Genomic DNA, 26,379 nt, shown 5'->3' with positions numbered 1-26,379 from the left:
CCATTAATTAAAAAAAATGATGAAAGATTGAAGAGAGTACACATTGGCAAAACAATGGGCTAAGATATATTATTATAGAAATCAATCCACATAATAAATTTTGTAATCTGTTCCCCCATCATATTTGTTCACCCATGCTTGTCAGTTGATTTATCAGGACTTAATTTCAAGATGCCAGTGCTCTGAGAACTACCTCAAGGTACTGTGTGTATAAACAGTGTTTTAATAAACAGACTGTGCACTTTTAAAGTTCTCAGTGTGGCACACAACAGGAAACTTGAAATTCAACCAATAAAGTGTGGAGCTACCTTGAACTTGTAAATGGTGTAAAAATAGTGAATTCTTTGCATCGGCAACGCTATGCCTCTATCCCTAGCATTGTAAGCCTTTTTGGAGCTTTGTTTTTTAAAGCATACAAAGCAGGTATTACAGCTTATAATTTATAATTTATATTTCAGAGAAACCTATTTAATGTAACATTAGAACATTATGTATATTTTATGTTCTATTAGTGGTGTGTTGGAATATTTGTAGTGTGTAAAAATACTGCATAAATGTGTATGGTTTGGAACGCAGGCATGGATCTCTCGGTAGAGGGAGCTGCCACTACAACTGGTTAAATTATTTAAATTATTTTAGTATTCACACACCGAACAAAACATTTAAATTAATTGATAATTGAAACGATTAATCAAAATAAATGTATTTTGTAAAATACATTTCTTAAGATATTATAATCCTCTTTATCTCTCACTGCAAAATGTAAAAATATTAATAGAAAAAATCTTCACTTGCAGTTGTTCTTAGCATAAAGTAATGAGAGTTGCAACTACAACTGCTTAAATCATTTTAAGTAATACTCATACACAAAAAAAAACATAATTTATTTCAAAAAATATTAGAAGATATTTGAAGAAATATTTGAAGAAATCACCATTAGAATAATCAACTAATCAAAAAAATAATAATCATTGGAATTTTTCCGCTAACTCTTCTATTTGGTTAGTTCATGTCAGTTTTTTTTCCCTGCTCCAGTCTTCCTGAAGCTGGCGCTGTCTGTAAAAGTAATGCCATCAGGGGCTGGGCACATACATACACTGTAGGTCCGCTCAGCAAGTACTACTCATTGGCACCAGAGGTTTTACTGACCACCCTAAACCCCTAAAAGCCCAGCCACCTGTGGTTGTGGGATTAGCTGTAACCCGGTGGGACATATTTTCATGCTCCCTCACTCTGCTTGATTTGAACTGCCAGCTCACACTGCATGCTTGAGGTCCACAAAAGCTTCTGCATGCAGTTATACTGTCATTACCTGATTACTGTGAATTTAAACTGTCATCAGGTTCACACATAATGGCCGGATTGTTATAGATCGATATCAATATAACACGCCTTTTGGGTCAGCAGAAAAGCTGTTTACATTTCAAATAAACACTGTGTAACAATGTGTTTTTCAATATTTACTCTGAATGAACACATTGTACAAATGCAGAGGAATGTCAACCTTTAATGGACTTTCTGTACATTTTATACTTTTTTGTTTGATGTGTGTGTGTGGGGGGGGGGATTACCTTTGCCATTACCTTCGCAGTTATGCCTGTTTAATGTGAATAACACTTTTGAGTAGTTTTTTTTTTTAATATTTTGACCCTTTTAATAATGAATTGAAGGGGTCAACCTATATTGACCCTTTGCTAAATGTTTATCTTTATATATTTTTTTTACCTTTTTACGTTTTACCAATATTTTATCTTTGCCATTTTGCCATATTCGCAGTTATGACCAATAAATGTGAATAATACTTTTAATTTTGACCCTTTTAATAATTAATGTTAATTTTAATAAAATATCAATAAAAAAAAACAATTCCCTGTCTATCCTGTCATCTTAGAATAATGCCAGCTCTTTAAGAAACCTTTATCCTGTTTTCTTTTTAAGGGGCTAAAGACATCTGTTTAGCAATTAATAATATATTACAATTTAACTTAATATTTCTCATATTGTCTCAACATTTAGTTGAGGTAAAGCTTAAGCTGACCACCCTGTTGTGGTAAAATATCAAGGGAATAATGAAAATAATTTTAGAAAATCAAAATGCACCTTTGAAATAGAACAGGGCTACCATTAACAATTCAACAAATGTGGAACTGTAAGTGAATCATATTTCTTCAAATTATGTTTTTTGCTAAAATTGTCCAGCCTGTCATACATACATCCACCCTGTCGTAATAGGGCATGACAGGAAATTTAAAAAAATGGAAATATATGAATTGATTCAGATGAAACATAAGATAACTGTGTAATCTGAAGTCTTATAAATATGGTGAATAGTCCAAATAAATAAAAATCGTTTTAACGTTTTAACAAAGTCCAAAAGGCAGAGAATTCTGATGAAGACCCAAATGTTGCAGGGACGATGGTTAGTTCAGATATGTTCAAAAACACACGTATGTACATCTACTTTTTTAGTTTTAGAATCAGCAACACCAGCCACACAAGATGTTCCCCAGCCCACTCAGTAGCATAATATCACACAATTGCACGGGTCTGCATGGGTCATTTGTGCCACTGCTCACCGATTTAATGGACTTCATCCATCACCCCCACCCCACCTCGCATCTCACCTGCATCAACTGAGCTGCTGATGCCAATTCCCGCCTTCACAGAACCTGCTGTGAAGGCCTCGTCCACGTGCCTCACTCGTCTTCTTCTTCTTCTATCAGCTGGGCCACTTCTTCCCTTTCCCACAAGGACACTTCCTTTAACCTTAGCACTTCTCTCTTTCTTCTTTCATTCGCTTTCTTTCTCTCTCTTTATCTGTCTCTCTCGTTCTTTGTCGTCCCCCCCCGTGTTTCGCTTTCTTCTGCTTTCCTCAAAGCCAGACCAGCTGGCTTTGGACGGCTTCCTTCTCGCCCCTGTGAGGCTTTCCTTCACACTCTCTGCCTCCTCTTGTCCCCCGGTCTTTCTGCCGGGAGGGAGCTGGGCGACAGCAGTTTGAAGGGTAGGATCCCAGATGGACGCACACACTCTGGGCATGCGTGTGTATGTGACAGGGCTTGGCTCAGGGGAGAGCTTGGACCAGCCGCAGCTGTCACTCAGCCCCACCGAGGGCGATGGGTGCGATTTTGTTTTGTGTTATGATTATTAATACAAGTGAGAAATTGACCCGATAAGGGTCAAACATCATATGACACATGCTCGGTCCAGTATTACAGCATTAGACTATCACTAAGACATCAGCTATTTTCACTCTGTTTACTATCACGATTGGCCTTGAATTATATTATAATTTTAGCTGTGGTTTGATGTGACTCTATTTATACACTACAGTATGGACAAAAGTTTCGGGACATCTGATTAGGGCTGTAATTTAAATTGTTGTTTCACAGTAAACATGTTAAAAGAACTTAAACTGCATCATCAGAGGGAGCTCTTTACACTGCAGACAGTGCTCGCCTGGCAATTATATATTTTTTTTGGAATTGTTATTCTGCTTTGAATTGTTATTATTGTCTCTACTCTCCAGGGAAACCTTTCTACTATTTTTTTATCATTGCTGTGAGAATTGCATTGAATTCTGCATGACAAGAATCTTAGAGAGCACTAGTGAGGCCCGGATGTTGGATGATAACCACTATCCCACGTCATCCCCAACTTTCCAACTTATCCTGTCTAAAACTATTAGATGGACCTAGGGCTGGGCGATATGGAAAAAAATCTTATTACGATATAGTTTTTCATATCAGCCGATATCGATATGTATCACGATATAAATCAAATCACTTTCTGTTACACTTTTAAATTAATTTTAAAAAGGGGACAAATATATAAACTAAAAAATATGTAAGACCCTTTACATTATATGTCTGTTTAATTTAAATTGCAATAACACTTTATTTATTTTTATAAAATTATATTTAATCAAAAGATCATTCCCCTCCCTGAATGCAGGCAACTACATAAAGCAAAATACAAGAGTATATCACAGTGTTCATTTTGACAGGTGATTTTGATACAGTCTTAGTCTTTTCACTAAAATGTATAATAGTTTTAGTTACATTTTAGTCTATCGGATATTATTAGTTTTAGTCAGATTTCAGTCTAGTTTAATTTTGGTCATATAAAAAGTATGTATTACATATGTTTTACTGTTTTTCTATTTTCTATTTGTTGTAATTTTAGATAATTTACTGCTTATGTTTTTTTTTAAATAAGAGCCTTTAGTTTTTTTTCATTTAAATTAAGCTAACATTTAAATATTAAAAAAAAAAAAGTGGCCTATAATGGAGGTGGGAGGAATAAAGTCAAGTTTCTGAAATGATCCACTTCTACTGCAGTACAGATTTATACTAACATTACTGGCTTTCAGTAGACTAGACTTACATTACTTAAGTGTATTTAAAACTCCAGTTCAGTAACAGCAATGTTTAGCTCAGTTCAAATACAGCTAGACAGATTATATAATCTTCTGTATTTAGTAAAATATCCAGCATAACAGACTCTCTATCTGTTAAAAACTATAAAACACAAAGACAGAGGAGAATGCTGCCCTCAGGGTTTTCTAACAGAAACAGTGAGAGTTAGGAAAAAAGATGGAAAGTGCTTCCTTTCTGTGTGTTTATATACTAACCCCTCACTCGTGCTGAAGTTAACCTTAATTTACACGAAACGTGGATTAACACGGCTAACGTGCGTTACCCATTAGTTTATTAGAATGTAAAAAGCAGTGAAAGCATCTTAGCTAATGATGACAGATTGCACAGATCCCTTTTACACCTAAACATCGCTAACTTTAAACTGGAGACAAGCTAATCTAACTAGCAGCAAACAGAGCAGCGTTTACCTGCCTTCAGAAATCTGAACAAGCTCACCTCTCTAAATATCTTGGAGACGCATGCCTCATATTTAAAAGGTGAGTTTTCCAGTGTAGCGCCGCTGAATAGTATAAATGAAGTTTATCCAGTAAATGGGAGAGAAGGAGCCGCTGTGTGAGGAGTTCAGAGTGGAGGGGCTCGGGGGGTGGGGCGGAGGGAGATGGTGGAGAGGGGAGGGGAGGGGTTGTACTGGGCTGAGCAGCAGTTCAGCGTGCTGCCTGGTCTCGTGCTGCGCCTTTTCACAACGCTACTTAAACGGGAAATAGAAAATTTAGTTTATCGAATTTCTCGCCCCGACTTATCGCGATATATAGTTTCCTCGATAACTATCGATATCGTTTTATCGCCCAGCACTAGATGGACCACTATTTATTCATCAACTTACACAGTTAGTTTCACTGCCCTTCAGCTGAAGCTGCAGGGACTTTATCCTCCTCTACTAGCACACCTTAAATTCTTTGGTTTTTACTATTTTAAAATGGTCTGCATTGAAGATTATTACAAAAGTCATCCAAACTTTGAGGAAAACATATAGAATGTATGAAACAAACCCATGTATGTTTTATATTTTTGATTCTTCAAAGTACCTTTTGGTTAGGTGACAGGTTTGCACATTTTGTCATTTTCTCAGACAGTTTTATGAGGTAGAGACCTGGAGTAGCTTTCAGTTAACAGCTGTGCTGAACTCATCAAGAGTTAATTACTTGCATTTCTTGCATTTGTTTTGAGAGCAACAGTTTTTGAGAGCAACTGTTGTGTTTGAGAGCAACAGTTGTAAAGTTGTGAAGAGGTAGAGTTGGTGGTATACAGTGAATAGCCCTTTTTGAGGAATGCTCTAATCCATATTATGACAAGAACTTCTTAACTAAGTAAAGAGAAAATATTTTAAGAAATGAAGGTCAGTCAGTCTGACACATTTCAAGGTCTTTGAAAGTATCCTCAAATGCAGTCACAAAGACCATCAAAAACGTTATGATGAAACTGGCTCTAATCAGGACCGCTCCAAAAAAGGAAGACCAAGAGTTACCTCTGTTGTACAGGATAAGTTTATCAGAGTTACCAGCCTCAGAAACTGCAAGTTAACATCACCCCAGATTAGAGCACCTAAATGCTTTACAGTAAATATTTTGCAATGTAGAAAAAAAATTAATAAAAATATTGAATGAGAACTTTTTCCTGATACTGTATGTGAAAGCCATGTAAATACAACAGTTTTAAATTGTAGAACATTCAGCTAACACTAGTTATGAATATCCAGAAATAACAGTATATATTCTGACCACTAAGTAATTTGGTACTGATGGGTCAATGAGATCCAGAAATCCACCCTGGTTTCACAGAATATGTACTCATAGGAGACAGCTGACATTTTCAACATTGTGCCAGACCACAAATAGCTCCAGACTACAGGGCTACTACGCCACCAATTAAAGAAGAATTGTACAGTGGCCCTTGCACAACAAACTCCAAAAAGTCGAGGGGAGGACTCACTGTACCAACTCTGAAAGAGCAGGGCACTGTCAGTCCTCTGTTTTTGAATGACAGAGTCTTGAACGCTCACGACCAAACTGAAGGTCACCGATTTTACTGCAAGTTCTTGCATCATGCATCATTATCTTTTTCCTAATTAGAGGAACCAGCCCCAAAAGCCCAAAATGTCTTTTGTAGGCCGGCATGGTCCCAGTCTGTCTCAGCAGTGACTGACTGTCTCCTCTCAGTGGAACACATACAGTACTGTGCAAACGTCTTAACATTTAACCCTGTTTATCTGGACAGTAGACATTTGTTTAAAAAATAATAATAAACTATTGGTGGTACTGATTATTACTTAACTGTCATCATCGGAAAATGCAGTACTGAGGGAAAAACTGTAAATCTGAGACAATGATCATGGCTTCACTAATGGTAAATGTGTTAAATAGGTTTTGCACCTTTAAATGTAGTTCTTCACTTCAGAACATTAACCGATATTCACAAGAATTATCTAAAAACAAATTCACATTACTGACTACTGCTCTTTGTTTATTTGTATTTTTTCTAGCTATGGAGTTGCATGATATTGTTGGAACCGGAATAGTTTAGGAGTATTGCTCTGGCAACTACAGTATTTTTATTTTAAATATTTAACTATATATATATATTTTTTTCTATTGCTGCTGTTTGTAGACTGAGGGACTCAAACACTTGCTTTTATCTCTTATGATTCTCACATTTAAAGGTGAAACAAATGAAAAAACAAATATTTCACAGATTCTGACCATTCCTTATTAATATCTTCATTCTTCAACTGATACAAATACTGTCATACATAGAAAACTATATTTACTACATTGGGACACTTTCACATCTGTCCATTTCAAAGTAATTAGTAGATCATTACACAAATATTCTGAATGTTATGACTTTTAGACCTTCACTCTGTCTGTTTTTGGACATTTTAGGATTTTAATTAAGTATTTAAGTGTATTAACTTACCTCACAATTGAATATGGGGTTTCCATATTTGGTAGGCACATTTAAACATTGTGCAATTTCATTTTTTTTTTTATTCAGTCTAAATTTAGAAAATGTTTTATTCTTTGTTTAAATAAATACTCTGTGTAAAATCAGTGCTATTCTGTATCAGTTTTATCATTGTTTATATTGTGTTATATATTATTTAGTGCTGTCAGTATTAACACAATTAATTTGGAAACATAAACACTTTTTTCTTTTTTTTTATGTGAATTAACCTAAAAGTCTCTGGTCTCTGCCTACTGAAGGCTGAGACACTGAGACACTGACTGGTTGTGTCATGTGTCTGTTGTCTTTCTCTCATCTGTTATTGGTGGATTCCACCTATGTTTTGGGTGAAACTGACTAATGGAACATTACTAAGAACACATTAATCATGTAAAAAAACACATTGTTCTTCATCAGAGAGAGATGTGTGCTTGTTGATAGCTGCTGAAGGATCCATTACATAATTATTACTGTCTCTCTCCCATAGTACAGAAATGTGCCAACATTACATTTTTAAAAATGATTTAAAAAAATCATGATTAATTTTTAAAGATTTTAGTAATATAAACACTGGTTCTTTTTTATCATTCTTAAGAAGAATAAAATATGTAATCAATTGCGATTAATCATAGTATATTGTTCTGATTAATCTGATTAATTTTGAATCAATTGACCACACTTATACTATGAATTGTATAGTATTGGAGAAATTACTTTTTTCATGATTTTTTAATAATGTTAGTGTTAATGTGTGTTTAACTGAGAAAAACACTCTTTTAAAGTGTTTTAATGTCTAGCCTGTAGACTACTGTATGTGGATATGAGTTAATCAGTGTATTATTCAGTGTCAATGAAAAAGAGTGAGTATTCCCTTCTATTTAGAAAAGCATCACTTGAATCCCATATGGCGTTCTCATACGCTAAACACCAAGGCTGGATGAACTGAGAAATGAACCAGGAGTGAAGAAGCAGACAGTTCATGAACCTGTCAGCAATCAACGATTTATGAACAACTTATCATGTCACCACACCTGACATGCCGGAGCAACCACAGCAGACAGTCTAAAGGTGAGGAGATGAAGCCGAGCGAGAAGAGGGGCTGGTGCTAAAGCGCGGCACTGTGTCAATGCAGACATCGGCTGTGCGTTAGATAACTATGTAGGGGCTCTAAAAATATCCCGTGTCTCGCAGTCTGGTTCAGCTCTCTCATTACTGCCTGTAATTAACACTGAGCGTGCCATGCCAGCTCCTAGCACAGCACACCACACAACTGTCACACTGCTGTGGATCAGATCGGCAGAAGTTTTTAGACTGCTTCTAGATTTTTTTCTTAGAGTCCACTCAAAATGATGTTGTCTAGTTTTTGTGGGACTTTGACCATGTTCTACATACATGCTTTATTTCAAACAGTATCAATTTAATGTTTGGAGCCTCCTCTTCTAATTCAATGTGTTCTCTTTCTTTTTATATATATTTATGGTGATTGTTATTTTATATTGAACACATTAAAACTATACAGAACCAGTGCAGAATTACTTTGTCAACAAAAAAGTGTGTTCAACAAACCAGAACATGTTTCATACTTTAGATTCTTCTAAGTAAGTAAGTTAGCTTTGAGAACAGATCTGCACACTCTTGGTATTTTAAACTCAGTGTCTTCATGAGGGAGAGTCACCTTTTATAGTTTTGTCTTCGCCTTAAAGGAGTTTCTTGAGATGCTGAACAATAGTTGCTGCTTTTTCCTTCACACTATGAAGCTCCAGCTCATCCCAAATCACTTTAAATCACCATCTCAGTTAAGTTTAGGTCAGGGAATTGTGGAGGCCAAACACCTTTTTTTGTATAGTACATAATTAATGTGTGTCCCTTAATTGTTTTACACAGAAATCATATTTAGTCATCTTAATCACTTTTTTATTTTCACTTTTTATTTCCCATCATATATGCATCCATGGTAGCAATTTTAGCAAAAACTGGAACTTGATGAAAATGTGGTTGATCTACAGTTGCAAACATACTAAATTGGCCATGGTGACACTTGACTCGCGATGATTCATTTTAATTTTCTAAAATTTCCTTGATATTTTCCCATAGCAGGGTGGACAGCTCCAGCTTTTTATCAGTTAAATATGGATACAACATGAGAAATATTGTGAAATGAATATTATTAACTTCAAAACTCACTTTTGGGTCCTTTTGTATTTCCATATGGGTCTCGACTGCTCTATCTACAATCCTGTAAGTACAAAAAAAATACATTTTCTGTGACTCAAATGCTTCTTCGAGACATTGGGATTGATCCCTTATTGATAAGTGACAAGCTAACACAACAGCATGTGGCCAGCAACAGCTTATTTGCATAAAAGTGACAGAGCCCTTAAAAGGCTCATTCTTAAAAGGACTAAAACTGTGCAAAGACTTCATTAGCATGTTTTGTAAAGCTCATAGATCTAGTCTAACTTATGCAAAAAGAGGTGTAAAATGTCCCCTCACATTTTTTAAAATGTGAAATGTAACCACTTCAATCATTTAACTTGACCAGGCATCAATGTGGATATAGCAACAAGCCCACCACCGACATGAAAGACAACTGTATAAAATGTACAAAAAGTACTTTAAATATCTGAAGCTTAACACTCATTTATACATGTTTGCTACCAGTGTTTGTACAAAACGTAAAAAAAACTATTCTGTAGACCCAAATGACACATTATATCCATATTGACCCAACTATACATCTATAAAATAGGAGTAATTACACTATTTGCAATGAAATATGCAGTTAGTCAGTGTTCCTTAAATACAGCAGGGTCTACTAAGCTGCAAAACATCTTTTGTTTTATGATCACAAAATGTATCATGATAACAATAAAACATTCATATATCATATTGCCCACCTCTATCCTCATTTAATATATATATTTTTATCTTCTACTTAGGACATCTCCTGTTCTTTTATTTTAGTGTTGTCAGAAGTTCACAATCAGACACTATAATAATCTCCCAGCACCCAGTGGTGGGTAATGAGAGAAATCCCATGAGAACGCTGTACCAAGCGCTCAGGCTTTGAAACATTTCCACATTATCCTCTCTCTATCTCTAACCCATGTTCTATTTTTCTATTGTATTTTCACCTGCCTAGAGTAGCTTCCAAAAATGGTAGGCGCTCTCTAATTATCTCACCATTTGGTGAAGCTACTGTATGGTGCCATTTATTAAAAAAAAAAGAAAGAAAGGAGCCAGCCATTCTGCATTAACTGTACTGAGTTCATTAAAAATTGAGCAAGGTCAGAAATGAAGCTCCTCTTCTCATTACTCATTTTGTCCCTAATTTCATGAATTATTTCATTAATCAAGTGAAAAGGGCTGTGGAATAATTCACCCTGACATGCTGTTGTCAGGTAGCATTAGCAGAACTGCACCCGGTAAACAAAGATTGAAATGGAAAAGAACAGTAAACCTGTGTTAAAGACGTTTTATCACTTGTTTTTTCAAAAAAAAAAAAAAAACTTTTGGGGGTTTGAGCACACTGTTCCTTATGAGCGTAATTCAGCTGCTCTGTCCCATATTTATAATATTGATATGGAAGCTGGACTGAATGCAGTTCTGCGTCAACTTAAATGTCACGCTCTAATATTCTTTTACACATATTGAGACTTCAGAATCAAACGCGAACACCTGACATTTTGCCCGAAGGGCGATATTGGCAAAAAAATCCTAAGACAGTTCTTTATTGCATGAGTCTCAGAGCTAAGTGAGCTAAATTTAACTTTGCAGAACAGAGAAACCTGATCTTAACAAGTGCTTGGGATCCTGAAGTTTGAAATCATGGATTTCGGATCTGAACGACTGTTGATGCTTTTAAATAAAAAGTTCTGATTTCCTTTCAAGCTGCAGATCAAGAATTACACAATACATACACAATTACTGTATAAAAGAATATAATGACTAGGGGTTGGAAGCAAGGTCTGCGAAGTGATTATAGAACGATTATCGATGCATCTTGGTAGTGCATTACCTGTAGCAACCCATAATAAATTAACTTCCATTTTAAAACTCCCTTTTACTTTATATTCATATTGAATCAAATGAAAGCAATATGGCAAGAGAGCACACATTCCAGAGAACCGAATAAAGAAATAAAAAATGGAAAGTGAACTGTAGCACCTGTGCCAGCACTTGTGGTTTAAACAATTGAGCATATCCCTTATATACAAATAAAGTATGTAAGTAAATAAAAATGCTGGGTCACCTCTTTTTGCTGCTTTAGCCAAGATATACTCTGTGGAGGGCTTTGCTTCCAGATTTTTTACAGCATACTACAGTGTTAAAGCTAAACAATAATTAAAGCAGCTGTCATACGAAAAAAAAGCAAAATAGACCACACTGACATCAGGTCAGTGTGTGGTTATGCAAATGCATTTACTACTTAGTTAGTGAGGGCTAATGTGCAAGTTCTTATGAAAGAACATACGATTCAGTGGCAAGAGAAGTCCACGCGTCATAAGTTAAGAGTGATAGTACCTGGTTTCTTGAGCGACTCCGTGACTTCAGCTTTGGTCGTGAGCGACTGAGCGCGGCAACTCCACCGCGACCTCCCCGCGGTGCATGCCGGCCCGGCGAGCGTTTGAGCGCGTCTACTCCACCACGACCTCCCCGCGGCGCATGCCAGCCCGGCGAGCGACTGAGCGCGGCTACTCCACCGCGAAGTCCTTGCGGCGCACGCCGGCCCGGCGAGCGACTGAGTGCGGCTACTCCACCGCGACCTTCCCGCGGCGCATGCCGGCCCGGCGAGCGCCTGAGCGCGGCTACTGGACCGGCGTTTGAATTCGCCGCTCTTCAATCTCGCGTCTTTGTTATGTGCGCAGCACAGACTGTCCGGGCGCAATGCTTCCCCTCTGCTGAGTTCCGTTTTTTGCCTTCTGTCATCATTACGTTCTCAGTCAACGTCTAGAAAATCGAAAATTTCCCTCACCCCTAATAATGACCATCTCACCTCTTCTAAACTCAGGGTTATTTTTATCAGCTCTGCTGATACAGTAGACCAGATAGAAATGTTTTCGCATTATAAGATGCACTGGGTTATAAGGCACACTATTAATAAACATATATTTTCTGTTCTATTTTATACACAAGGTGCACCAGATTATAAGGTGCATTATTCTTAAAGCCAAACGAGCGCTGGATGTTAATCTACACAAATTACTCTCCTGAAAACTTTGTATGGGTGAGTAAAGCGTTTCTGTTTATTTACAGTATGCTTAGATTTCCAGGTTTCTACTAAGGCCAGCCAGAGAGAGTGACACATTAAGGAACCTTGAGTGTTCTGGAAAACCAAGGTGATATTAGCTGTCAGTTCATACCACATAGCTTTTTTTTAACACGGGAAACAAATCCAATGTATTCTTACCTCTAAACAACTAAGCGCAGTAAGCAGAAAATGCTATTGTTGAGTTGAGTTTGAGTTGGCCTCAAAATTAAAAACTGATCCAATAATACAACATACACTAGCACATCACCACTAGAGTCACTTAGCATTGCTGAGAATATTCTAAAACTTAAATAATACCTGCTCTGTGGTGGTCCTGTGAAGTCCTGATTATTAAAGTGAAACAGAAGGACTACCATTTGTACATTAATCTGTATTTCATCTCATTGTGATCAGGTTCCAGACGTATGTTTTGACAGGCCTCTTTTCATTGCACCCTGTTTCATTCCAACACTGCATTAGTCCTGCCTGTAAATATGCTCCAGAACATACACAGGACCTCAATTATGAAACATAAGTGTGAACAGAATTTACACCTGCTCCAGATGAGGACACTTGTGCAAATTAAAATATGCAGTGAATCACTGAGTGAAGCCTCATTAAGTCAAAATGAGTACAAATTTATACTGTCATTGCAAATTTGTGTTTTCACAGTCTCCTACACTCTTAGTTTCATGTGTATAGACTTTTAGCTTTGTGTTATAGACTAGGGTTCTTCCTATAAAGTGTTGTGCAGAGTTTTGGGCTACCCTGGTCAAATTTTTATTTAGTGTAAATATTTAGAGTCATGTCTGAAAGTGGTAGCACCCCAGGAAATGTTTGCAATTAAACTTGTTTTTATTATACAAATGTTTATTGGACTCACAAAAATAAAGAAAATAGAGAAATAAAGCCTGAATTGATATAACTTTTCGCACAACGTCAGACAAAATTCTCTTTTTTATGTCTGGTTGCACACCCTTTGGAAGAAATAACTGAAATCAATCGCTTCCTCTAACCATCAACAAGCTTCTTACACCTCCCAACTGAATTTTGTTTCTATACATTTGTGGGTGCTTTCTGAAGTAGATTTGGGGTCAATTGTCCTGCTGAAAGAGTAGAATGATATTTTTTCCCAAAAAGCTCTATTGTGGTCTCATCTGTTGACAAGATGTTTTGGGTTACAAAAGGGTTTTGGCTTACTTACATACATTTTAGCAAACAGCAGTCTAGCTTTTTTTATGTCTCTGTATCAGCAGAGACATAACCGGTACTGACACTGATGCACCCTGAGCCTGCAGGACAGCTTAAATTTCTTTGGAGCTTAATTAGAGCTGCTTATTCAGTATCTTGAGTATCCTGCATGGCAACCTTTCACATTTTTTTCTTTACTTTCCACCGGAAGATTAACTGTGGTGCCCATCTATCTGTCTCAAACTTTATGAAATATCTCAGTAGTATTGAGCAAAAACAATAATCATACACTATCTAAACAATTTAAGAACCACTGGGCTAAATAATTTTGTGACATTTGCAATTCTATTTGCATTTGCGACTGATCAAAGTAAAGTAGATTACTATGCAGCAATCGGCTGCATAGCAGGATGGTGCCATTACCTGCCATGGGCCTTAAAAATAAAACAAAAGTGAAATTGCACCGACAGTTGGATAAGCAAACAAGCTGCAGGTAGCTACATGTTGTAGCCCACATAAGTCATCATGATGGATGGAGTTAAAATATGACTGATTAAAAATGTTTGAAGTCACTAGTCTATAAAGTCCTACTGTATTATGGCAAAAATGATCATTAGACATTTGTCTGAGAATAAACACTGGTCAGACTCTCACAGATATAAAAATAACACACAGATTTAATCAAGACTTCTTTGTACGAAGAGAAAACGTCACAAACTGTAACAAACCTAAAGAGACCAAAACAGACAAAGACAAAACTAAGAGGGAAACCTAAGGACAAGCATAGTCAAAAAGCCAGAAAAGTAACTAAACCTAACATTTAATCCAAAAAGGTGTAGAATAAGATGACAAACTAGTAAATTACTAGGCAAATTACAGAATACAATATTAAGTATGCAAGGGACAAGTTGGCAATAATTCGCAAAATGACTTAATGACTAACAGGTCAGAAAAATACTAGAATTCAGATTATTAAAAGCATGGAAACTGGCCATGATTGATTAAAGACAGGCACATTGCAGAAAGCTCATCAGAAAGTGGATTGTGGGAAAGTAGAGGAAGGCCAGAGAGGGTGACACCTTTAAAGCAATATAAATCATGGTTGTTTTACTTTCAATGCTAAAGTATGCTTCACTGCTAAAATACTATTGTACTTTTATTCAAGTGGAGGTCTAAAATTAAGGTCATGGGTATCTTTACCTTAATGCAAGAACATGATTTGTGTACTTTATCCAACACTGATGTTTTGCACTTTGTTTGGTGCATTTTGGATGTAATGACTACACCCCAAATAGTGAACTGTAACATCCAATAGTTTAATAAATAAATACTAAAAGAACTACAAGGTTAACATGATTAAATCATTGTAATAGCAATCAGGGATGTGTCCTTATACAGGCTTCTAGTGATGAAGGGTGTAAATAAGAAGTTTAAGGGAGGTGGGTCAAATTTTGCTCAAGGACCCAGACAAACTATGACTGGCACTGTAAATGAATATGCTATCAGAATAATATTAATAATACCTTTTTTTTTTATTATTGCCCAGGATGAACTGGCATGGCAGTCGGGGTATAACAGTGATCTTGTGCTCTTGCATGAAAATATGGTGATGCCAACCAGGGTGATTATTACTTTAGAGGTTGCAAAGATTTATTGGCAAAGGGTGATGGATGGCATAGACCTTTCTCAATTAGGGCCAGCCACATTATTAAAAGGCAAGCATGAAGAATATGCCGGCTATCACAAATAAAGGTCAATGGGCTTGCAATTAATGTGCTCATCCCACGCAGTCAAGGTTCAAGAGCTTCGGCCTGTGTCCGTGTGCATGAAAGCGCATGATTGTGTCTAATACCTGGAGACTTATAGAACAATTTGTCTTCAAAAAGTTTAAGTTTGAGTACACTGGCTACCGAAATAGCAACCTTTTACACACTTCTATGTAGGTTTCAGATAAAACAATACAGCTTTATGTTCTAGTCATAAAAAAAGACTTGCTTACATGTATGTTCATTACAATTGCAACAGTTTTTGGTGTGTTTATCATGTGTGTTCTTTTGAAATAAATGGAAGCTGTTCCAAATAGGCAATGGAAGATGCCACACATTTGATTAAGTGAAATAATTAAGTGAAACTCAAAAATAAATTACCAATGTAAAATGCAACAATTTTGTAATTTTGTATATATTTGTATATTTTGTGGTACTCTTTTATAGTAGAGATTGGGCTGTTATCAGATATGCTACATTACAGCATAGCTGTTACTGAATAATTTGCAGGAATTATAAAATCAGGCTTAAAAAGTCAGTGTTTAAAAAAAAAAACAGTGATATTTTGTGGGGTTGTATTGGCCTGATCTATATACAGCAGTAAAGAATGCATTAAAAACAGTTCCTTTAAACCCAGTCGTGTTTTACTTAAGTAAAAATGTAGGTTATCTTTACTTTACTGGAGTAATTATTTTTCAGACAACTTTTTAATTCTATGCTTTACAATTGTACACATTTAGCTGAACTTTCTACTCCTCATGGTCATGGTCTTAATTAGGATTAATCACAGAAAATTGTTGTGTTTAATACAATTATAAACAAATATATTTAAGTGATTGACATAATTAATATAAAGAGCATTTTTGTGTGTGTATTATGAGATGCCTATTCAAAGTAAAGTCTAGGGGCCCCGATCGCCTTAATCCACCACTGATTGCAGGGATGGCCATGCCAGGACACTGATACCATTAATTAAAAATATTTAAATATTTAAACACTACTGCTTTCATTCGTAAAAGAAAAAATCTTAGGGACTGCTGCTTTAAACGAAAAGAATCCAGCATACTGATTTTTAATGACTGTTTCTATGTGTAGCTTCTATCTAAATGCAACAAAGAAGCACCATTTTTGTTTCTCACAGAAAAGTCAAATCTACAATGAAAGGAAAAGCATGTGAAAAGCCTTATTCTATGAGGACTCTCTTATTCTATAAAAAAAAAATCGGAAAAGTCCCAAAGTTATCTGAAAAACACATAATCCAGTGATATCTGCTCGTCCTGACAGTGGATGAAAAGTGAAATAAAGCATGTTGGCAGTTACATCGGCTCCCATCCTCTTCAGCCAGACAGACAGGCTGAGCTCGTGGAAGGGTTTGTCAGGAACAAATAAAGTCGCACAAGATCTTCCAAAGGTGATTCATGCGGCACAGTTTATCCTCCAGCTGCAGACTTCTGAGCGTGCCTTTGGCATGTTGTGCGTTTGAGAACAGTGGCGGCTCGTAATTAGGCCTCGCTGTATCTTCTTCAGCTGACACGCTATCGCTACAAGGATCCAGCAGGTGCTGTCATGTTGCATTCTGGCTGTTGTGAGAGCAAATAAAAGACACGTAAGTGCAAATGTTTTCGTTGCCAGGCTGTCAAGGCTCAAAGAAGTCTGAGAGAAAACTGTAGTTCTCCTCCCAGAGAAGTGTGTATTTCTTGTATTTGCTGGTTGGTACAGCATAGCGGGTTTAAACACCCCAGTGGCAGACTGACTGGGCAAGCACACCATGCTGCCCCAATAAAATAAGAGTCTCCTAGCACTACTATCACTGCACCTTCCTATATAATGTGATGTGTCCCATTATTTACGTCTTTAACTTTTCAAAAGTAGGAGTAGTCTTATGGAAGTTATGTGCATATTGGGTATTCTAAGTTGCTTATCTGTCACACCTTAGCCTATATCTGTCTTGTGTTTTTCCTTTTTTGTCCTTTCTGCTCCTGTCCTCTATTCTCGTTTTGTTTTCTTCCGCATGTGCTCCTTAAGAACATGCCTCTGTTTTGTTTTTGAACTTGTCTAAGCCTTAGCCCCTCCCTGTCTTCTCTAATCCCTATTGTCTCATTTGTAACCCCGCCCTCTCGCTACTTCCCTAGGTGTTCCTTATCTGTGCCTGCGCTTCTTTGTTCTCTGTTATGCTTTTTGTTTGACCCTGTCATGTTCTATCATGCTTTCTTGTGTGATTTATGTCAGTTTGAGCCTCAGACCTGTTTTATTGTGTAAGTTTCTCTATTAGTTTCTTTAGTTTATTTTTGCTTCTTTGTTTGATAAATCTTGTTGGTCCTTTGTTTGTTGGTCCTTTGCTCTTTTTAGTCTCGTTGTTGTTTCTTTGTGCCAGTTTTTCTTTTTAGTCTTTTTGTTTTGTAATGGCCACTAATAAAAGGATGGACTTGCATTTGCATCCTGTCTCTGACTTGTTACAATAACAATTCAAGCCAGACACCACCAATCAAAATTATTACCACCCACTGAACTGTCCACTGTGGGAACTGTCATCAGAACTTAGGGGTGCCCGATATAATCTTGTACATAAAAGTTTTATACAATAAAAATAGGTTTCATTTTTATTTGCTCTACCTGCTCTACCTCTGCCTCACTCTGGCTCCAGCCTAGTTGTGTCATGTGAGCACAGTCTACAGCATAAACAGCTCACTCTGTTGCCTCACACAGGTAATGCATTTTGGGTTTGGTGCTAGTCAAGTGCTAGTCAATGCAAAGAAAACAAGTTCATATTCATAAAGTTTTAGGAGTTCAGAAATCAATATTTGGTGGAATAACCAGAGTTTTCATGCATCTTGGCATGTTCTCCTCCACCAGTCTTTCACACTGCTTTTGGAAAACTTTATGCCATGCCTGGTGCAAAAATTCAAGCAGTTCAGCTTGTTTTGATGGCTTGTGATCATCCGTCTTCCTCTGAAATATATTCCAGAGGTTTTCATTTGGTAAAATAAAAAAAACTCATCATTTTTTAAGTGGTCTCTTATTTTTTATCCAGAGCTGTAGATTGTGGATAATAACCTTTAGATCTACTCCCAGCTGTGCACCCTTTGTGGGACAACCCTGCCTGCCTATAGCTTATGTGTTGACTATTGTTTGCCATCATTAAAGTGGGGTATGCAAACACTTTACTAGGACACACTTTTCAGTAAATTAGATATACCATATATAGTGACACCACTTTTTGATTGAGTTTTTCAGTTTTTTCCCCAGATATAGGCTATGGTAAACAGTGTGAGAAAAGTGTGTATAAGACTTTTCATCACCACTGGGGTTTGATAATGATTGGCACTGGAACAGCCTCTCCACACCAGGCATGTTTACTGTATGAAATGAGCGGGGCCCGATTCCCCTGGGAGGAATCCTCTTGTGGTTTGCTTTGGCTCTCACACCCTTGCTGTAATCAGCAGGGTTTTGTCTGCGAGAAGCTTAAAGACTGCGAGGGGACAGCACTCTGGTATTGTTTGCCTGTTCCAGATGTTGGGGCCCAAGACTTAGTAGTGGCAGCAGCAGCAGCAGCAGTATGCGCCTATACTGAAAATAACAATACCCTTGAGATTTTTTTTTTCTCCCAAAGCTGACATTTAACTAGGAGGCATGGGCATAAAATATAAACATGGGGATACAGTTTTTTTTAGGAAATATGAACATTAAGGAAAATTAATTAGTTGTTGGATTTTGCTCAGTAGGGAGATTTGCTATACTTTTTCTTGTTAACCTTGCATTTCTAAGCTATGTTCTAAGTTATGCGCTCATAACTTCTATGTGTGTACTCCCATTGTGTCGTCTTATTCGGCTTCATCTGTCATAGCGGGCTGATTGGTATTGAATAGGCAGCATTGGCTGTGTAAAAAACGATGAATTATACACACACATAAAGCTAGTTTATATTTTCTGCTGGTATTCTTGTTCTGGGATTATGGCGAGGTAAGCCTTTGTTCTCTTAACACCCCTACGGTGCTATTGAAGACACCCAGTCTCAAGCAGGCAATTTGACTCATGCTATGGGCCAATCACTCTCTCTGCCAGCCAGCTTAATCCATGCAAAAGACTTAGGTATTCATGTCTTACAAATGCGCTTGAGCAAAAAAACCTTTGCCAATGTCGTAGCGCAGAGGCGAGCACATTTTCAGGCGTAATAAGCCATTCAAATTACCCAATCTAGTAAAGGCTTTGTTTCTCACTGTAAACCGACAGCGGCTGCCATCCACCATCCCCAACACATGTGGATAAGTTGTATTCAAGCACAGGCCTTTATTTCAGTCTTTTTTATACTCTCTCTCTTTTTCTCATTCTCTGTTTTTCCCCCTCCATCCACAAACAGTGGCTCTTAGAGATCCGTGCACCGCTGTCTGAAGTGCAGGTAATAAATTTGTGCGTGGAGCCTGCGCGTCACAGATTAAGCATGTTTTGTTTCGCCGGGTGATTTATGAGGGCGATGGCGGTGCGGTGCACTTGGCAGTGAGGAGCTGAGGTTTTGAAGGCGGTGGCGCCGCGGGAGCAGGAGGGGCAAAGTAGAGGGGAGGGGAGGGGAAGGAGGAGGAAGAGGAGGAGGAGGAGGGCAGGTGTCAGGTTTGTATTACAGGATGACTGATCCGTAGCTGCTCGGAGGATGCCCGCTGTAACACACACCTCCGCCATTAATCACCCACAAGCTCCTCTGCAAGCCTCTTGGCCTTCCCCTTCCTCCTTCACAGCTTCGAGTTGCCAGGAAACTGGCAGAAAGTCCCCCCGGAAGACCCTTTACACCTGGACCTTGCGCTCCATGGGCATCCAAGGACCCCGTCCCTGATCATGTGCCCCTAAGCCACTAAGCTGCTAAGCCATACAGGTACACTACATGTAGTTAAAGCAATAGTTTGGCCAAATTTCAACTATCCTCAATTTTTTTAATATTTTCAATGTACAGTAAGCCACCACTAAAACCAAAGTAATTTCTTTCAGGAAACGTTTTACCATATCAGGATTCAACAATTGAGACCTTGAAAGCAAATCATTCAAAGATATTTTAATTCAGCGTAGTTTATTATAGAGGAATATACCAATTTCAGTTTTCTTTACAGTGAAGGTGACAGTGCTATCACAATGCATTCTCCCAGAAATATTTGATATAAACAACATTATAACATTATTATTAACTTTTTTTATTATTAAATTTTTAATTAAAGTACTTTCTGACAGTAATATAATGCTATTATATTAGCATTATTTAAAATAACCAGTGAACATACAATTGTTCTGTAAGTTGTAACATCATCAGTGCATCTCCAAAACATGACCAAACTAAAATGTAGAGCTAAATTTATAGCACCAGCCGCCACCTTTTTTCACTTTTGTTATGTGTTTCATTCATATTTACAGAGAACTTAGATAATTTAGGTAAATTTCTGCTTGAATGTACTTAATAAGATTCCAAAGAGAAAGAGTTTTCAAAGAGCATATATATATTTGCCTCAGTGATAATTGGCCAGTTTGTATCTCTGAGAACAAAGAAAAATATTGTGGCATGTGAGCAGCATTTACGCAGCACTACAGTGGTTTGCAGGCATTGATCTTAGCCCTTGCAACACTTCATTACCTAGATTGTATAAGATGGTAAAAATATAGCAATACCAAAATTCCCTTGTGTTTGATTACAGCATGTTTTCTATATCTCTATGTGTTTTCTTCTTTTTTCACTTTTTATGTTAACCACCATACTTCCTGCCTAATTCCAAGCCCACAGTAACTTTTTTCTGGTAAAGTAAATTTGTATAAGCTTCTATTACTTGGCAGCCACATTATCCGTGTGATTGGCCAAATATTGTGGAAGAGAAGTGGGGGGGCTACCTCTCAGGATTTTCCTCAGGGCTTCCTCCAGCCTTGCTGAAGTCCACCGGTTGTGACTGAAGACCTGCCAATATTTGTCCCTGCGCGGAAATGGATGCGAGAGCAAATTAGGCCTGACGAGTTAATCAGCCATGATTCACGTCGATCAATGCAGACCTTTACAGTCATATTTCACGCTGCCGAAAGGCATAGGGAACTCTTTCACACAGGCCTCAGGTCCACAGCGAGAATGTTGCATGGCTCTCCTCACGCCCTTTCCTCCTTCACTGAGCGTTCTCCTGGTTTCACAGGATTAAAATAATTCACTCACCCCTCAGACAAACAGCTGGCTCAGCACGGCCCAGCAGAAGTGCAAGGCACGCTCAGTTCCAAACCCAATAATCCTGACCAACTGCTTTCGCCCCAGGCTGGCATTCAGGGCTCATGTGGGGTATGCTGTGCTTTTTCAGGCCCTCAGTATTCTCGCAGTTATATCTGCCCTAAGATCTCCTCAGCACAGTCGCAGAAATGTCCTTGGAGATGACATTGTGTGTGCCACCAAAAGGAGGCATGGTACTGGTTAACTTTGGCTTAAGCTTGACTTTTTACCAGTGCTGTCAGTGTTAAAATGTTAACGCGTTAGTGCATGCTATTAATCTGGATGTTTTAACACATTTTGTTTAACATAATTTATGAATGTTTCCAAATCTTCCCATGATACACTCTTTTTACAGAATCTGTTTCTCTCAGACACACATATCTCTCACACACATACACACTGCATTGCTGTGAGACATTTATTCAGCATGTTTTCTGTTCTACCTGGATTAATCAATCTGTTTATCTGTTAAAAAGTTCTTAAAGCTGGAATATGGTGGAGTCACAGACCACACTATGCTATCATTCATTTCCTCCATTAAGCTTCTGTGTTCAAGCGTCCTTTTGTTTGATACTAAAGCTATCCATTAAACATTTACTCAGTGCATTAAAATATTCTAATTAAAAAGCATCAAATCTACTATCTAGATATTATAATCCAATATCTTAAAAATATAGGGAAGTATCTGCATTTCAATTTTTTACACCTAAATTTTAATCATGACTAAACACATACAGTACTATTGCTGTGATTAATGCAGTACAGTTTTAAAGCAATTGGCACCAATTAGATTTTAGCCTGCTAAGATCCGCGGCGTTTCCAGAGCCTGCTAGCCGGAAGAGGTCTCTCCGCAAGCGTTGCGCGAGGAGCCGAAAGCGCGGTAAGAGAGCCGGAGTCCGCGCTAAGCTAATGGCTAACTCCAGCCAGCCAGCGGTTCCATCTCTCCTTCTCTCCAACGTTTGCTCCCTGCCGAACAAGATTGACTATCTCCGGCTCCAGCGGACATCCCAGCGCGAGTTCAGAGACTGCTGTGTGTTCGTTTTCACGGAGACGTGGTTAACGGACTCCATCCCGGACTCCGCGATTGAGGTGAGCGGCATGCTATGCTACCGCGCGGACCGCGACGCCGGCCTCTCGGGCAAAGTACGTGGAGGTGGGGTGTGTGTTTACATCAACACAGAATGGTGTAACAACGCTGCGCTGATCTCCAGCTACTGCTCGCCGCTGGTGGAGTTTGCTGTAGTCAGAGCCAGGCCATTCTACCTGCCCAGAGAGCTTAGCAGCGTCTACATAATAGCAGTGTATGTAGCACCCAGTGCTAATGCTAATGCTAACGGTGCTAATGCTAACGCTCTGCAAGAACTGTACACTGTTATCTCCAAACTCCAGAACTCACACCCCGACGGACTGTTTATTGTTGCTGGTGATTTCAATCACAGTAATCTGAAGGCTCTGCTGCCCAGCTTTCACCAACATGTGGATTTTCCAACCCGTGGAGCTAACCTGCTCGATTGTGTGTATACTAACATTCCCGGTTCGTACAGAGCAGAGCCCCGCCCCCACTACGGCTACTCTGATCATATCACTGTCATGCTCATCCCAGCATACAGACAGCTCATCAGACGTGCCAAATCAGAGAAGAAGCAAGTTACAACCTGGCCTCCAGGAGCCATCTCTGCTCTTCAGGACTGTTTTGAGCACACTGACTGGGACATGTTCAGAGAAGCTGCTACTTCTGATGACTCCATCAACCTGGAGGAGTACACAGACTCAGTGACTGGCTACATCAGCAAGTGCATTGAGGATGTTACTGTCTCCAAAATCATCACATCCCGCCCCAACCAGAAGCCGTGGATGACTGCAGAGGTGCGTGTGCTGCTGAAAATCCACGCCCACTTCCAGGACACTACTGACACTCGGCGCATGTGGCAGGGCATCCAGACCATCACCAACTACAAGTCACCCTCCCCTGCTTGTAACAGTGATGCCTCCCTTCCAGATGCACTGAACTCCTTCTACGCAAGGTTCGAAGCACAGAACTACACGACAGCAAGGAAGACTACACCTCCTCCAAACGACCAGGTACTGTGCCTGTCCTCAGCTGATGTGCGGAAAACTCTACTCAGAGTCAACCCACGGAAAGCCCCAGGACCAGACAGCATACCTGGCAGAGTGCTCAGAGGATGTGCAGAACAACTCACGGATGTTCTCACAGACATTTTCAACATCTCTCTGAGTACTGCAATCGTGCCGACGTGCTTCAAGACGACCACCATCGTCCCTGTGCCGAAGAAGTCCCAAGTGTCCTGCCTTAATGACTACCGTCCCATTGCACTTACTCCCATCATCATGAAGTGCTTTGAGAAGCTGGTCATGAGGCACATCAAAAACCAGCTCCCGTCCTCACTGGACCCTCTGCAGTTTGCGTATCGTCCAAACAGATCAACAGACGATGCCATCTCTACTGTGCTCCACCTGGCTCTCACCCACCTGGACAACAAAGACTGCTATGTTCGAATGCTGTTCATCGACTTCAGTTCAGCATTCAACACCATCATCCCTCAGCATCTGATCGGAAAACTGAGCTTGCTGGGCCTGAACTCCTCCCTCTGCAACTGGGTTTTAGACTTCCTGACTGAGAGACCACAATCAGTCAGTTAAGATTTGGAAACAACACCTCCAGCACCACCATACTGAGCACCGGCGCCCCCCCAGGGCTGTGTGCTCAGCCCACTGCTGTTCACTCTGCTGACTCATGACTGTACTGCAAAGTACAGCTCAAACCACATCATCAAGTTCGCTGATGACACAACTGTAGCCTCATCAGCAAGAACGACGAGTCAGCATACAGAGAGGAGGTGCAGTGGCTGACGGACTGGTGCAGAACCAACAACCTATCTCTTAACGTGGATAAAACCAAGGAGATGGTTGTTGACTTCAGGAGAGCTCCAAGTGTCCACCACCCGCTGAACATCAACGGCTCTGCTGTGGAAATTGTGGATAACACCAAGTTCCTCGGTGTTCACATTGCAGAGAACCTCACCTGGTCCCTCAACACCAGCTCCATAACCAAGAAAGCCCAGCAGCGCCTCTACTTCCTGCGGAGACTGAGGAAAGCACATCTCCCACCCCCCATCCTCACCATGTTCTACAGAGGGACTGTAGAAAGCATCCTGAGCACCTGCATTACCGTCTGGTTTGGGAATTGCAACACCTCAGACCGCAAGACCCTACAGCGGATAGTGCGGACAGCTGAGAAAATCATCGGAGTCTCTCTTCCCTCCATCACCAAGATCTACACCACACGCTGCATCCGCAAAGCCACCAGCATTGTGGATGACCCCACCCATCCCTCACACGGACTCTTCGCTCTGATGCCGTCCGGCAGAAGATACAGGAGCATCGGAGCCTCCACTACTAGACTCTGCAACAGCTTCATCCACCAGGCAGTCAGACTTCTCAACGCACAGAGACAGAACTGAACCCCCACCCCACCCACCACTCACCCAACACACTCGCACAAAACTAAACTGTACACCCCCCCCTTTTACACTCACAAAGAACTGAACTTCACCCACACACACACCCAGTCAGCACACAGAGGCTGACATGACTCTATTTGCTGCACTCTTAAAAACTATAAACTCTACCTCAGTAACTGCTGTGATTATATATGTTACAGTATGTCACACATCTCTGCACCTTATCCCCACTATACACTTTATTATACCGTATCGGTACTGCACTGTCCTGTCTTTAAATTGTCTCGTCTTTTGTATTTATTGTATTTATTGTTATTTAGTGTTATAATCTTATGTTTAATGTTGCACTGTCGTCACTCCTGCACTTTATGTTGTCTATTGCTTGTTGTTCTATGTTGCACCATGGTTCCGGAGGAACGTAATTTCATCACACTGTGTACCTGTACTCAGATGTAATGACAATAAAAGCCTCTTGACTTGACTTGCATTTTGCTAATGTAACATTGATTATTTAATTTATATTTAACCATCAATTTTTAAAAGCTTTAGTCTTAAGAAACAAGGTGAAATTTATCACAACTACTGATGGAATATTGTTGTTATTGACACTGCTACTTTTTAGCTACTGAGGACTGTGCATCACCTATATATAATTTCTTAATATGTACACTGTAATATTTGATAAGTTGATATTACCAAAAGAAATCTAGGAAAAAGGTATTATTTAAAGTCTATTATTAAAGTGAATTTAAAATATTTTTTATTAACTTTAGGTAAGTTAAGTACACTTTAAATAGCATATTACTTCTAACTAGTCTTGTTTTCTTGTGACACCATTGCTAGTAACTGTGAAGTGAATTAGCATATAAGTTGAATAATTTATCAAAAGACTCAGACTTTGAATTTGAAGTGCGAGCTCAATGTCTGGAAAGTTTTTCCTGCATCTCTGTTTTTTACACAAAATTAGAACTTTACTGAAATAAAAAAAACAATCAATAGAGTTAAATGATTAGGATAGTATGAAATAAGTAAAGTCCTTTTACAGTAAATTGGAAAAATTTCCAATTTCCCAACGCTAGTCCTGGAGGCACAA

At 38.9% G+C, this 26,379-nt stretch overlaps 1 protein-coding gene across 6 annotated transcripts in view; it reads right to left on the bottom strand.

Moving 5' to 3' along the window:
* mef2aa (myocyte enhancer factor 2aa) overlaps nucleotides 1-3,028 on the bottom strand; it is a 163,190-nt gene extending 160,162 nt beyond the window's left edge. For 4 of the 6 annotated variants that reach the window (XM_049483665.1, XM_049483667.1, XM_049483661.1 and 1 more), the window contains exon 1: nucleotides 2,625-3,025. The gene's annotated coding sequence lies outside the window, so the exon portion shown is untranslated. Of the gene's footprint in view, nucleotides 1-2,624 lie in introns of all 6 variants that reach the window. The other 2 variants (XM_049483663.1, XM_049483668.1) reach the window with 2 other exon arrangements.
* Between the last annotated feature and the right edge of the window lie 23,351 nt (nucleotides 3,029-26,379).

The sequence above is a fragment of the Astyanax mexicanus genome, chromosome 9 (assembly GCF_023375975.1).
Source record: "Astyanax mexicanus isolate ESR-SI-001 chromosome 9, AstMex3_surface, whole genome shotgun sequence".
Classification (NCBI taxonomy): Eukaryota; Metazoa; Chordata; class Actinopteri; order Characiformes; family Acestrorhamphidae; genus Astyanax; species Astyanax mexicanus.
The sequence above is the reverse complement of the archived record's forward strand: the minus strand, read 5'-3'. Positions and strand labels throughout refer to the sequence as shown.